Source organism: Lepisosteus platostomus, chromosome 25 (genome assembly GCF_059453375.1).
Source record: "Lepisosteus platostomus isolate fLepPlt1 chromosome 25, fLepPlt1.hap1, whole genome shotgun sequence".
Lineage (NCBI taxonomy): Eukaryota > Metazoa > Chordata > Actinopteri > Semionotiformes > Lepisosteidae > Lepisosteus > Lepisosteus platostomus.
In genome coordinates, this window is record NC_142635.1 from 17120738 (window position 1) to 17135972 (window position 15235).

The 15235-nt window shown below is 45.0% G+C and overlaps 2 long non-coding RNA genes across 7 annotated transcripts in view; one reads left to right on the forward strand and one right to left on the reverse strand.

Annotated features, from left to right (window-relative positions):
• Window positions 1–1287: 1287 nt before the first annotated feature.
• Window positions 1288–4534, reverse strand: LOC148641290 (uncharacterized). Its single transcript, XR_015930140.1, has 2 exons — window positions 4191–4534; window positions 1288–2829 (listed from the first exon to the last, which is right to left on the reverse strand). It is a non-coding gene; the product is annotated as an uncharacterized LOC148641290 (long non-coding RNA).
• Window positions 4535–4623: 89 nt separating this feature from the next.
• Window positions 4624–15235, forward strand: part of LOC148641291 (uncharacterized) — a 28849-nt gene continuing 18237 nt past the window's right edge. Inside the window, exons 1-3 of one of the 6 annotated variants that reach the window (XR_015930049.1) lie at window positions 4624–5880; window positions 14147–14281; window positions 14491–14594. This is a non-coding gene — a long non-coding RNA (uncharacterized LOC148641291). Of the gene's footprint in view, window positions 5881–13098; window positions 13552–13960; window positions 14282–14490; window positions 14595–15235 lie in introns of those variants that run through there. The other 5 variants (XR_015930050.1, XR_015930053.1, XR_015930051.1 and 2 more) reach the window with 5 other exon arrangements.

Sequence of the window (15235 nt, forward strand, 5' to 3'; positions counted from 1 at the left end):
TGTCGCATGGTTGGACTCTAAAGCCATCAGAAGAATCAACTTTGTGATTTACTGCTACAATTAAAAATTGTCTCAGTAAATGCCCAAACCCTACAGAACTGGTGCCTTCAGAGAGCCACTATGATTACATATTTGGCGTCCCTGAACCGGTTTTCTCTACACAGTTTTTAATGCTTTTCATTTGAACATCCTACTTGTTAATATTTCCTCTTAGATGAGAATATTCTCTTCGGCGTGTCTTTACAACTCTTCTCTTATTGCTCCTCTTGTCAGTAATCCGGTGTGAAAGCTCTCTCTGTCGGAATCAATGTCTTACCTCTCCGTCTTGTGTTTCAGGTCTCCTCTGGCTGCTGACCCTGCCGTCAGGACAGAACACATCCCGCACTGACCACACTGCTGGGTTTACTGTACGTGACAATAAAGAGCTTGAGCAACACATCTAATGTGATCTCTGCACGCTTCCCGAGGAGGGTCCAGCAACGTTCTATATAGTGCACATCACCATCGGGATGAAAAACAAAAATCCCCAGTGGGAGTCCAGTCTTTCCCTGCTACGCAAATTGCTTTTCGTTAGGTGAGGTCGCAAGTTCTTATTGGAGAATGTTGTACAGTTTCTTAATGCAATAGGGCGAGTAAGACTGAAGTTCCCCCCGTGTTGGCCGATCAGTGGAACGAAACTGAAAAAAGCTCCTTGAAACTGTGATTCATACACTTATACACTGGCTCAGCATGGTGCTCACCTGCTGTCCTTGGGTGTCTGCTGAAATTTGATTTTTTTTCAGGAGCACTGTGACCCAGAGCTCAATAATCATTTCAGCTACTGAAGATCATTCAGTTTTTAATGCTTTTCATTTGAACATCCTACTTGTTAGTATTTCCTCTTAGGTGAGAATACTCTGGTACTTTTCTGGGTCTTAGTTGAGTGAGCTTTATTAGAATAATTGAACAATACTTTCACCTCCACATAACACTCATAGATTTTTCAAGGGTTAAATATGGGAGCCACGTTTCTTACATGTTTCCTTTTGTAAGTTGATTCACAAAGCTTTCACCGCCTCCACTCCAGTGAATCACTTTGTTTAGCAAGTGATCAGGTGGAACAGTTTAATTTCTTCCTGCAAATAATGCCTTTTCCTTTTTCATCCCATTCAAGTCTCCGTCCTAGTTAGAGTCATTGTGATGTAGAACGGCAGTGGTCCAGTTGAAAGGTTCAAGGTTTCACTGTGTTTTAGAGTGCAGATAAAGAAGATAATAGGAGAGGAAACTGGAAAAGCCGTGACTCTGTCATTCCATTCAATTCAATTTATTTTCATATAGCACCTTTCACAACAAGGTTGCCCCAAGGCGCTTAACAATGCAGGTAAATATACATTTTGTGAATACAGAACTGAAGACAATGGAGGAAAGGAACCAAAGACTCAGTAAGGAGAATAAAATCCTCTAGGGGTCCAAGGTCAACTGGCTGCCCAACCCCTTTGGGCATGCTAACATTATATCATTTAAAAAAAAGAAAGAAATGAATGCGGGTATTAATCCATCCATCCATCACGTTATCTGTATGTCAGTACCCCATGCAGGTCTCTGCAGACCAGCAGAATCCTCCTAAACGACAGCTGTATCCATGATGCCCCTCTTGGATCCATGGCACTGATGCAGCATTCAACTCACATGGTGCCCAGCCCATGACAGACAGTATTTCTCCTCTGCAGTATCCCTGCGAGGCAGGACAGGTGCCTGACCTCTGAGAGCCTTGTAAGTAAGTAGAAGGAGTTTGAAGTCCGCCCTGTACCCGAGAGGAAGCCAATGAAGAGAGAGAAGTATGGGGGTTATGTGGTCATTCTTTCTGCTCCAAGTAACAATTCTAGCTGCTGCATTCTGTAAGTATTCAAACTCTTTGCTGTGACAAATCTAACGTACTTTAGGCAGACAAAACGACCTTAAAAAGCCACATGATTTTTAAGTAGTCTGTCTGTGTGTAGTAACAGTGGTTCACATTATTTCAGAACGTATACTCCCGTCTCTGTAACTTTCCTCAGTCGGCTATTGAACATTCTGTATTTACACCACGAATGCACTACTTTGTCTCGTGCGCGGTCACACTGGCCGTCCACAGGCACGGGCAGGAGCAGGGAACACGAGGCCGCTCTGTAGTGCCCCTGTGGCTCTCCAGCAGAGGGGAGCACTTTGCTCAACAGCCCTGAGCCAAAGGACCCAGTGATAAAGCTGAAAATCTGGCAAGTCCCCCAGTCTCCCTGGGGCGCTGAAGAGGATTTCATCTGATGCTGAGGTTCCTGTAACTCAACACAAAATTGAACACGGCGAGTTATGAGTTTGTGAAGAAGTGACAGCGGAACAATGTCAAACAGGAAGTTAACCTACAGGAAAGAATGAATTGAATCTCTGATATTCAAGCATGCAGTGTGACGTCCACTGTCTATTCAAATCTACTCTGCAAGTCTTACAATTCTTTTTCATACACCGTCTCCTGGTTATTGTTTTGTGAGTGCTTGAACTGTTTCTCAGTAGAAATAAGACCGATAACTCACTGCTTCAGGATGCACACTATCGTCGATGAAACCTGTGGTGTAAGCAAGCGAAAAGAGACAGATCCTTCTAAAACACAGAGGCCATCGGGAGGGCAGAAACACTCTGCAACAGGTAGGAGCTGTGGAGCCGTGATTCCCCCGAGCCAGAGCCCTCGTCCTCCCTCGACAGCGAACTGAGCTCCAGCGACTGGAGCAGCTACCTGCCGTCGTGGGACCTCCTGCAGATTGGGAACGGGTAAGGCAATTCGACACGAGCCCACTCCTCTTCCCACTGCTTACGCCCCTATAACAAATAGTTTCAGGGTATTATTCAAGTACAGGATAAAGAGATGACAGGTGTTCCCAATTGGCTGAGGATACAACTCTCTCTCTCTGAGAAAGCACACAGAGGTGGACAAAGCAATTAAATGCGTATACAAGTCATTTCCTCTGTTTCTGGTCTTTCTTTACATATCAGAAAAGTGAACTGGTGGCTGTTGGAAAGTGTCTGCTCCGTACGTAATATACATGTAAAAGATGTGATTAAATATCTTGGTATTAAGATTTTCAAAAAGGTGATTTTGTGATTTGATGTTCTCTACCTTAGTAAAATAAAAAAAAAACTTTATTCATGGTTGCTATTTGTCAAACACGGGCAGAAGGAGGCCTAAATGCTACAGGGTTTAGAGCATCTAATACCGATACCGACAGTATTATTTACAAAATTAAGCAAAGTAGGTGATGTATGTTTCCCTAATTTAATCATTCAGGAACTAGGTATTGATGCTTTTAAGAAACTAACAGTAGCCCATCAGAACCTATGGAAGAATTTACAACCTTTATTAGACTACAAGGAAAACAATGTAGTTATACGTGTACTAATAAATACTTCAGATCCCTCTCGCAATCTCACAATATCTTGTCAAACTATTTTGGAGCACCTCTTTGGGGAAAGTGAGTGGAATCAAACATGACTATTGTCAAACAGATTTTGTATGAATAATAAGGTTAAGGCGTCAGTACAAAATTGTACATTGAATCGACCCGGTAAAGATACACAGTGTGCATAGATTTAAAAGTAATATAGATGATAATTGTCTATCTCAAAGCAGCCCAGAAACCTTACGTTTGTTTTTGTTTTGTTCTGTTGTTAAAACACTCTGAACAGATCGGCAAAATGGTGTAAAGAAGGCTTCTAATTCTGACATTTCCTGTAGACAAATTGATGTTATTTTACTGCTCAATACTGCTGAACCGAATCTAAAATATAATGTATCATTGGCTTAATCATTATACTCGCTCGTTATTAGATGTAGAAATAGCCTAAAGATGAGAAATAATCGAAAATTGAATAATTAGACCGTATGTCGTAGTAGCAGATTGTACTTCTCGCCTACTTGATGTGGTCGAGCAACTCCACAATCGCCATACAATCCGTCCGTTCTCATGCTCTGACTTTCAGGTTGGGCAGTGGACTGGATTCCAGGGCAAACTCGTTCTTGTTTGATTATCCGTGTGAAATCTCGCCCAATATAACAGGTAAGCTCATGCACTGAAATGATGCGCTTCCAAATTAAAGCGACACTCATTTGAATAATTCAAAATACACACGAGGGAACGTCTCCAAACCATGTCTAAGTATCACAACATGAAAGCTGTGCGTACCTTATCTTTATTTGACTGTATAATGTACTCCGGTGATCTGTAACGTAGTCTTGCGTGCATCGTAAAGGATCCGGACTTCCGGCTACGGAAAACCCGGAGTGGATCAGCCTTTGCACCGGACCCGGACTTCCGGCTACGGAAAACCCGGAGTGGATCGGCCGTTCCACTGGATCCGGACTGCCGGCTACGGAAAACCCGGAGTGGATCGGCCTTCCACTGGATCCGGACTGCCGGCTACGGAAAACCCGGAGTGGATCGGCCCCCCACTGGATCCGGACTGCCGGCTACGGAAAACCCGGAGTGGATCGGCCTCCCACTGGATCCGGACTGCCGGCTACGGAAAACCCGGAGTGGATCGGCCTCCCACTGGATCCGGACTGCCGGCTACGGAAAACCCGGAGTGGATCAGCCTTCCACTGGATCCGGACTGCCGGCTACGGAAAACCCGGAGTGGATCGGCCTTCCACTGGATCCGGACTGTGAGCAGCTTTTGTCCAATCGGCGCTGAGATTTCAGCAGGAGGCGGGAGACAGGCTCTTGTCCAGTCACACAGCTTCAGTCCCGGGACTTTTCCGAATTCCGGCGGGCGGTGACACTTCCGAGAAATGTCCACTGGGTGGCGACAGAGATACACGGAGCTGAGTCTCAAAGCGCTATCGGAAAGACTTGAAATCGGAAAGAAATACATTTGTTACGTTTTAATCCCATTGAAAAGGAAGATGAAAATATCGTTTGTATTTTAAAACATTATTATACTTGCGCAACATAATTATTAAGGGAATGGTGTGAGAGGAGACCGTGTTTGAACAGTTTAAGACGGATGTAAAGACATTTTATTTCAGAATGTCTTTCTGAAATGTGTCTGTTTCTGTGTTGTAAGAACGTTGAAGCATGGACGGGCCTTATCTGCATTTACCTTGTTGAATCTTTTTTTCCATAAAATGTACATGTATTATTGCATGTACCCTGACAATACGACTGCTACGTTACGTTTTCTTGTAGTTTTTGGTCTCATAAAAAATACAAAAGTATGAGTCGATGACGTCAAAATGGTGTCGCCCACAGGGCTTATGGGTAATGTAGTCTCTGTAGTTCACTGGGCTTCCCTGCCCATGTGTTTCGCTGATTTCATTGAACATTAGAATGAATTATATTAATACAATTTCAGCGTATTTATCGTGTCTTGTATTTCTTTGTCTCTCTTATGTGTTCCCTTGTGTGTATGTTTTCTTGTATTTCACGTGTCTGCAGCGCTGGTTAATCGACCCGGCACATAAAGCAAACCCACTGTCCTCGTGTTTCTTAGCTCCCGTCTTGTTTGCAAACTTTTCTCCTGTGTTTATTTTACTTTGTCAATAAAACGTGGTTGCCGGGGAAACGGTGCTGCAGAAGTTGTTGCGAGCTGACCTCTAGGAGGTAAACAGTCGGCTTTTGTAATCTAATCAGCGAGCAAAGCAGAAACGTTAGTCTAAAAAGCGCTGGCTGGAGTATTTTGTGGACATTATGCAGAAGAAAAGGAAGAAACGGTGAGTCGCAGACTGTCGGTAAATATCAGCGCTGGACACCAGCCTCACACCGCTGGGCTCACTGCACCATGAGCGAGTCCGTCGGCGCCTCCGCCTGCTGGGGTGTGTTACTGCAGGAGTGAGGAGTCTCCGGTCTCCGGTCGCGTCATGATCTGCAAGTGGAGGTGAGAGACGGCGGCGCAGTGGGTGGCAGCGCTGGGAGCCTGGATTTAGTTCCTGGGGTGCTGTGTGTGTGGAGTTTGCATGCTCTGCTCATGTTCTCGTGGCTCCAGTTTTCTGGGGTGCTGTGTGTGTGGAGTTTGCATGCTCTCCTTATGTTCTCGTGGGTCTAGTTCCTGGGGTGCAAAATTCTGTTTATTTCACAAGACGGACCCGGGCAGCAGCATGTGTCTGCAGCGCTCATCCTGCCTGCATGTTTGCAAACTTTTCTCCTGTGTTTATTTTACTTTGTCAATAAAACGTGGTTGCTGGGGAAACGGTGCTGCAGAAGTTGTTTCGATCTGACCTCCGGGAGGGAGACAGCTGGCAAAGCCGAAACTTTAGTCTAAAAGGCGCTGGCTGGAGTATTTTGTGGACATTTCGCAGAAGAAAAGGAAGAAGCGGTGAGTCGCAGGCTGTAGGACAGGACTGTCGGGGAAATGTAAGCGCTGGGCTGAGCGAGTCCGTCGGCGCCTCCTCCTGCAGGAGTGAGGAGTCTCCGGTCTCCGGTCGCGTCCTGATCTGCATGTGGAGGTGAAAGGCTGAGAGACGGCGCACATGCTCTGCACATGTTCTCATGTGTCTGGTTTCCTGGAGTGCTGTCTGTGTGGAGTTTGCATGCTCTGCTCATGTTCTCAAGGGTTTCCTGCCGCTTCTGCAGTCCAGTGTTGGTGAGTCTGTCGGGTTGATTGTGTTGTGGTGTGAGTGTGCCCTAAAGGGGGTTTTAATAGTATGGGGTTTGTGTGTTCACTTGTATGCAGACCACTGGAGAGACCGGTTGTTTTTTGCCAGGCAGACTAATGGCTGCATATTCAATTCCAGCTACTGATGTTGCCAAACCAGCAAGTGGGACAGTGTTTGAAAACCCTTTCAATGAAAGGTTTGTAGAACAGTGTTGCTATTGTTCTGTTTAATTCGAGGTCACCAAGCTTATAAATGGTCTCACAACGTTTGTCTCTTTTCAGGTTTCTCCGACCCGGAGAGTGAACAAAGAAGTGATAAGGGCCCATAACACCTAAGCTCGGCACTCTCACACTCTTCAGCCACACGAGCTTCCTCCTGGTAAAATACTGGGTAAGCCCCTTTCTGACAGGATCCTGACAGGATCCGGACTTCCGGCTACGGAAAACCCGGAGTGGATCGGCCTTCCACCGGATCCGGACTTCCGGCTACGGAAAACCCGGAGTGGATCGGCCTTTCCACCGGACCCGGACTTCCGGCTACGGAAAACCCGGAGTGGATCGGCCTTCCACTGGATGTGTTAAGGCTATTCCACTTTTTGAATAGCCTTAACACATCCTGTTCTTTGCTTCACAGGGCATTCTCAAGACTTGTAAACGGCGTCAAGTCTTCGTGAGAGATTGAGTGTGAGTGGGTGTGGCACTCCAGTTGAGTGGGGGACAATTTCTCATCCCCAGGATGTGAATTATTTGGAGGAGTTGCGAGACTACCATGGACAAGGTCGTTGGAGATCCTTTGTGTTTCAGACCTGCTGTAAAATGTGTTATCTGGTAGAGAGTGATCAAGATGTATCTGAGGGGATTTTCTTTTGGAATTGGTAACAGTTTGGAGACCTTTCCAGACAGATAAACAGTCTTTGTTAGCAAACAGTTGTTCTAGCTGTGGACAGGAGGGGAATCAAAAGGTAGAGAACACTATTTTTAGAGAAATGGCCCTAAAGGAACAAAGCATAGTGTAGGATGCCACTAGCTTAAGTCTTAACAGCACTGCATGAGAGGAGACGCCAGTGTCTATTTGTTCTGAGGGGTCCTCAGAAAGGTCAAAAGGTTGCAAACAGATAGGAGACTGGTTATATGCCTGAAGCTTAGCTAGAGGAACATAACATTGCTGGAATGCTGAGAGGGGAGGTTATCAGAGCCTAATGTTATTGCAAAAAATGGCAACTAGGTATAGAAGATCTGATGAATGTCTGTCCTGTGAATTGTTAAGGGTTTCATGTAATTGTGTGTCCAAGTAGTCCGGACTGCTGTGCTATGTGTTGTTTGTCTTGTGAATTTTCTGTTTTACACCTATTGTATCCATAGTGGTACGGGCCAAATCCTATTTAAAGGGTGTTGCGAGCACTGGGGTTTGTTGGGAGTGGTAAGTTAGGAGTCTGGAAATGAGAGCAAGGTGCGAGTGGATATGATAAAAAGATTGTTCCTTTATTTTGTTTCTGATACCTGGTGAAGAGACGCAGTGAGTGTTTGTGTGGCCAGCTGCGTCAACTTCAATAAAACTGGCCTTTTGGTTTGTTTGAGTGCTGACTTGCTATGGTGTATTTTTTCTCTCTGTGAACAACACGTCCTACGGCCAACACTACCCACACAGGAGGTGTGTGCGTGACAGCTCCTCAGCTGCAGCAGGAGTCCAAGTGTGCACAGATTTCTTGTTGGGGTTTGTTGTTTGAAGTTTCTGTTTCGATGTAGGAAGCAATTGTGCCAACACGTGGTCCGAGTTATAGCACGCGACGAGAGCTCCCGAAGAGCGCCTGCCTCCTGCCCGATTCGACGTCTAAAATCATCACAGAACGAGAGGAGCCAACAGGAATGCAAGTCTCTTCTGGTGAGGAGCCTCCGACACAGCCCCCAGTACTGGGTGTGCAGAAAGAATCCTGTTCTACAGTTGTGGTGCGAAATGGCCTCCAGTCCTTGTCAAATGCTGGGTTTCTCTGGACTGCAGTCCCCTCCGCATTTGGATGATTGTGATTGGTGTTGCTGCAGCTGTGCTGTCCTGAGACTGACTGGTGTCAAGACCAGCTGTACTCTGGGATCAGCAGGGCCTAGTGGTGGTATGAATTGTGGCCTCTGTTTCTCAGGTGTAACAAGTGTTTGATTACTCTGTCCTGTATGTTTATCAATAGTGGGTACTGGCCTAATTCAGCCCTGCACTCGCTGTTAGCTGTTTTTCTCTGCGCAAGGAGGAGTTTCAACAGAGTGTACTCCTGGTCTGTGAGGGGACCCCACACTTCACTGCCGTATAGGGCAATGGGTTGGATTACACTTTCAGATATTTGGAGCCAAATTCTTGTTGGTGGGTTGACATTGAAGAGCCTCCTTCTTATTGCGTAGAAAGCCCTGAGTGCCTTCTCCCTCAGTGCCTTCACTGCCAGGTCAAAACTCCCAGAAGAGCTGATGGTGAGACCGAGATATGTGTAGCTGGATGTGTGCTCCAATGTGTTGTTGTTCAGTGTGAATTTGTACCCGTTTCCCTGAGGTCTGGCTTTCTCCTGGAAAACCATAACTCTGGTCTTGTCCAGATTGACTGGCAGTGCCCAGGTGTGACAGTCCTGCTCCAGCAGTGCCAGGCTCTGCTGTTCTGGGTCCAGATGGGCTGGCAGTGCCCAGGTCTGACAGTCCTGCTCCAGCAGTGCCAGGCTCTGCTGTTCTGGGTCCAGATTGACTGGCAGTGCCCAGCTCTGACAGTCCTGCTCCAGCAGTGCCAGGCTCTGCTGTTCTGGGTCCAGATTGGCTGGCAGTGCCCAGATGTGACAGTCCTGCTCCAGCAGTGCCAGGCTCTGCTGTTCTGGGTCCAGATGGGCTGGCAGTGCCCAGGTGTGACAGTCCTGCTCCAGCAGTGCCAGGCTCTGCTGTTCTGGGTCCAGATGGGCTGGCAGTGACCAGGTCTGACAGTGCTGCTCCAGTAGTGCCAGGCTCTGCTGGTCTGGGTCCAGATTGCCTGGCAGTGCCCAGGTCTGACAGTGCTGCTCCAGCAGTGCCAGGCTCTGCTGTTCTGGGTCCAGATGGGCCATCAGAGCCCAGGTGTGAATGTGATGGGATGTGTGGCGGTTTGGTAGGAAGCCAGTCTGACTCTAATGCAGGACATTGTCCTCAGTAAGGAGGGCAGGTTATCAGATATTCAAGATACGACAGTTCCTTCCCCAGGTTACTGTTCACACTGAAGCCCCGGTACCTCACAGTATCTGAGGCGCAGCTCAGAGTGGTGTGGTGTTGTTTTAGTTCTGGTAGTTCTCTTCAGTTGTTTCTGCACTCTGTATCAAACCATTTGATATTGTTTCTGAGTGTGTTTCATATGAATGTAGTCATTTTGATTTTAAGGCTAGTTTCTCAAAAACATGGTTTAAATTTATGAACGATTTGTTGGTTTGATACAGAGCGTTTTGAAATGTAAGCGATCAAGTAATGGGTTTATTTGCTGCTGAAAAGAGAAGAAAGAAAAAAAAGAAATGAGACAATTAGCTTGTAATGAGTTTATAACAACAGTAATTAGATTCCTGCAAGCACTCTTTTCATTGTCCAACAACTGAAAGCTTTTAGGTATAAAGGAAGGGTCCTCTAATATTTGATGTGTGAGATTGTCGTTCTATTGGAGACATTAGTGAGTCTGAGGATTTGTGTTAATACGACAATACTGCTACTACTATTAATAATACAGCATGGCAAGACTTCTTTCAGTCATTTCCCACCCCTCCACCTCAGTGAATCACACATGTTAAACTTCCATCTCGTGTTCCAGATCAGACATGAGCAATCCTATATTACAAATACTTACCACCAGACAATTTAACCAGACAATAATTTAAGCAATTATTAATTCAACAGAAGCAGCAGGACGAGTAAAGTGCCCCTCTGATGGCCGGTCCGTGGAATTAAACTGGAAAATTTATTAGAAATGATTATTCTTACAATGATGTGCCAATGGCGCCGCTTGGTGGTCATTCAGCAAAATTTCACCGAAAGTTTTTTTAATTCAAATACCGTTAGTAATGTTCGTATTAATACGTTATTTTAATTTTAAATATATTTAAGCATTTTCAACAGCAAAGAATGCAAATAATACATTGCATTGCAAACAAGAGTAATGAATGAATGAATGTATTGTACATGGATACAAAATACAAAATAAATACAATAAACCCAAAATTAAAATAAAATTCAAAAGGCGCGAGTCGATGACGTCAGAAGGAAGTCGCCCACAGGGCGTATGGGTAATGTAGTTTCTGTAGTTCTGTGGCTCGCACTGCCCACGTGTTTCGGTGATTTGATTGAACATCAGAATTAATTATATTGTACCATTTCAGCGTGTTTATCGTGTCATGAATTTCCATGACTGTCTTGTGGGTTCTCTTGTGTGTCATGTTTATTTTAGTGGGTGGCAGTGCTGGGGCCCTGAACTGTAATCATTCGTGTTACTCATCATCATTGTTACTGTGACCTTCCTGGGAGGAGGGGACCTTTGTAAGATTCCTGTCCTGGCAAGCAGCAGGTGAGAGTTTGCTGTCCGACTCAATTACACCTCCGCTACCTCATTTCACCTCTTTCACCAGCCTGTAAAGGGGGTTGTGATAGTATGGGGTCTTTCTCTTTAACAACCTCAAACCGCAGGAAAGAAATGCTTCATTTATAAGATTGAAATATAACCAGAAAGTATAAAAATAGCTATTTGTGTGTATCATGTCAGAAATATTTGTTTTTATTTTAAAAGAATTTAGAAGAGAAATATGATTAATAAGGCAGTAGAATCCATTTGAACTGTTATTTTCCTGTTTAGGTTGGAAAGTTTAATTTGATCAAGTCCACTTGAGTGCCTAAGCAACTGTTTGGGTAGTTTGGCTGGTGTGGTGGTGCTCTCCAAATACCTGATCCAAACGGACAGACAGACAAAGTGAGAAAGAAAATGTGTAAATAACAGACATATCATATGCAGAATACAGTAATGTGCTGTTCAGCACAGTGACCTAGAGTGAAGATGGAAATCAGTCATTCTAGTGCTCTCAATGGTTTTCCATTACAAACGGACCAGGGCTTCCTGAGACACAGGCAGTTGGAGTTATATAGAGTTAGAGGTTGTTTTCACGGCACCAGCCGACTAAAGCAGAGACCTCCTTCCACTCCAGAATTTTTTTTTTTATTTGGGTGGGATCATCTGGAGTCTTGATTCCTTTCACGGAGTCAGCAGTAGATACACAGCTGTTAGCATAGGAGGAGTACAGAAGAGGTGACAGCAGTGCTGGGGACCCTGGTATCTCTTCCACTGAGGACCCTCTGGCACAACCAGAGGTGTGAAATTGAAATTGTTTGGAAGGAATGGGAAGCTAAAGGCAGAGTCACAATCTCTGATTCATGTAATCAAAACAGTAAGGTCTTTCCTCAGGCAGCTTCGTTAGAACATTTTAAATAGATGTAAAAGTGTATTTACAGACTATATCAGCCCTTATCTTTATTAACCTGGTTTAATCTTTTTTTCAGAAGTGTAAATATATTATACTATGTACCCCTGATGGTATTATTGATGTGCTATAAATATACTCTTGTTTGTATTGTATCTATTTTTATTGCTACCATAAAAAGTTAAAAAGAACTGCACTTTCGAGAAATGTCCACTGGGCGGCGACAGAGATACACGAGTCTATGGCGGCGAGTCCAATAGCGCCTCCGTACAGATCCTCGTTGTGCAGAGATTGAAAATCAATACAGATGATAACTGTGACGTTTGTGACAGCAACTCTGAAAGATAACGTAAAGAAGGAAACTAATATTGACATTACTTTTAAAGAAGTTAAATAATACTACATTTTAAACCTATTGAAAGTAATATGAAAATATCGTTTGTATTTAAAAAAATATGATACTTCCACGATATAATAATTAACGAAATGCTGTGAGAGGAGACCCATGTTTAAACACTTTAAAACGGATGTAAATGCGTCTGTACAGACAATTTGAAACATGTATGGACCTCATCTGCTTTTGTTTACTATTAAACAAGATTACTTGTTTAATCTTTTTCCATAACATGTACATGTGTTATCGTATGTACCCATGACTATACTCTGTGTTATATGTATTCTTGTTTTTATGGCATGTATTGTTGTTATATTTAAAAATAAAAAGACGCGACTCGATTACGTCAAAAGGAAGTCACCACAGGGCTTGTGGGAAATGTAGTCTTTATAGTGCTCTGGACTGCGCTCCACACGTGTTCCGCAGATTTGATTGAGCATCAGAATTAATTATACAATGTCAGTGTATTTACCGTGTCGCGGTTTTCTATGTCTGTCTTACAAGACGGACTCGGCAGGAGCTCTTTCTTGCTCTCCGGAGTGAAGCTGCTCTGGGAAGAGACGAGCAAATCTTCAGACTCTTTGTAAATGAGACATCATGACTGCTGTGCCGACCTGATCTTTATTGACCTGTTGAACCTGTTTGTATAAAAAGCAGGAGTCTTGTGTACCCCTGATTGTGTTATGTGTACTCAAGTGTGTTTGCAGCGCTCGTCCTGCCTGGTTTATCAACTCGACACAGAAACAAAACCCACTGCCGTCGTGTCTGTGGGTTTCTGAGCTCTCTTGTCTTGTTTGCAAACTTTTCTCCTGTGTTTATTTTACTTTGTTAAATAAAACGTGGTTGCCGGGGCAACGGAGCTGCAGTAGTTGTTGCCGGGGCGGGTCTGACCTCCAGCAGGTCAACAGGCGGCTTTTTTAATCTAATCTGCGAGAAAAACAGAAATTTAAGAAACCTTAGTCTAAAAGGCGCTGGCTGGAGTATTTTGTGGAAGAAACGGTGACTCGCAGGTTGTGGGACAGGACTATCAGGGACACATCAGCGCTGGACACCAGCCTCACACCGCTGGGCTCACTGGGCATGATCTGCAGGTGGAGGTGAAAAGGTGAAAAGGTGAGAGACGGCGGCGCAGTGGGTGGCAGCGCTGGGAGCCTGGATTTAGTTCCTGTGGTGTTGTCTGTGTGGAGTCTGCATACTCTGCCCCTGTTCTCATGGGTCTGGTGTCCTGGGGTGCTGTCTGTGTGGAGTCTGCATGCTCTGCCCCTGTTCTCATGGGTCTGGTGTCCTGGGGTGCTGTCTGTGTGGAGTTTGCATGCTCTGCCTGTGTTCTCATGGGTCCTGTTCATGGGGTGCTGTCTGTGTGGAGTCTGCATGCTCTGCCCCTTTTCTCATGGGTCTGGTTTCCTGGGGTGCTGTCTGTATGGAGTCTGCATACTCTGCCCCTGTTCTCATGGGTCTGGTGTCCTGGGGTGCTGTCTGTTTGGAGTTGATTAAAACAGTGACCTCCTTCCTCTACAGATTTTTTTTTTATTCTGGTGGGATCATCTGCAGACTTGATTCCTTTCACAGCAGTAGATACACAGTTGTTAGCATAGGAGGAGTAAAGAAGAGGTGACAGCAGTGCTGGGGACCCTGGTATCTCTTCCACTGAGGACCCTCTGGCACAACCAGAGGTGTGAAATTGCCTCCATTCTTTGTAAAATTAAAGGTTTCTCTGGACTGCAGTCCCCTCCCGCTTCGCTTTGGATATGCTGTGCTGTTCTCTACAACAGAAGACCCTTTGTTTGGAAGGAATGGGAAGCTAAAAGCAGAGTCACAATCTCTGATGCATCTAATCAAAACAGTAAGTTCTTTAAAACAACTAAAAAAAACTGTCATAAAGTAAAAACGAATTTGCAAGTCAAGGTGCACCACTTAAACCCCCAGGAAAACAAAATCCCCACCTGATCGTATCCCAGTTGAGGAGAAAGCCAGGGCTGCAATGCCAACCAGTCCGTCACTCCAGGTGTCCCGACACACGAGTAAAAACCTTTCCTGTTCATCACCTGTCAGGTTTCAAGTCAGAAGGATGGGCGTCTCCAGGCCGGTCTCTGCAGCTGAGGCTCTGAGGAGCTCCTGACAGACATTAGTGGAGCTTCGCTTTCAACACCACTGTGGTCAGTAAAGGTTTAATATTCTTAAACACTGAGAGCTGGAGTTTCTCTGAATGTTATTTGATCACAGCAGCCATGTTTCATTCACACCAGAACTCACAACACACACTAACAGTGCAAGTTAACGTGACCGTAAAAATACGCATTGTATTACATAATATATTTGTAAAGCAGCCTGAAGGTGCTGATTTCACAGGCATCTGTCTAATGTGCTGTAGAGTGGGCCTGCTGGACGATGGATGGACAAGTCGCCCCTTCCTGCAGATGCCGTACTTTGACACCAGAGGAGTGAAAACATTTGTAGAAAAGTCATTTTCAGATGCATTGTGTTTTCTTTAGAGAGGGAGTCTTCATTATCCCCGAGGTGGATGTGTTTCACGGCAGCAGGCAATATATAGAAAAGCACACAAACTAACAACACACAGGCACATGCCCAAGAGTCATCTGTTGAGATCACACACTGTATTATTATTATTGAGAGACAGACTCACTGTTCCTCAGGCTGGGACAGGAGATCACACACTGTATTATTATTGAGAGACGGGCTCACTCTCTGTTCCTCAGGCTGGGACAGTAGATCACACACTGGATTATTATTATTGAGAGACAGGCTCACTGTCTGTTCCTCAGGCTGGGACAGGAAA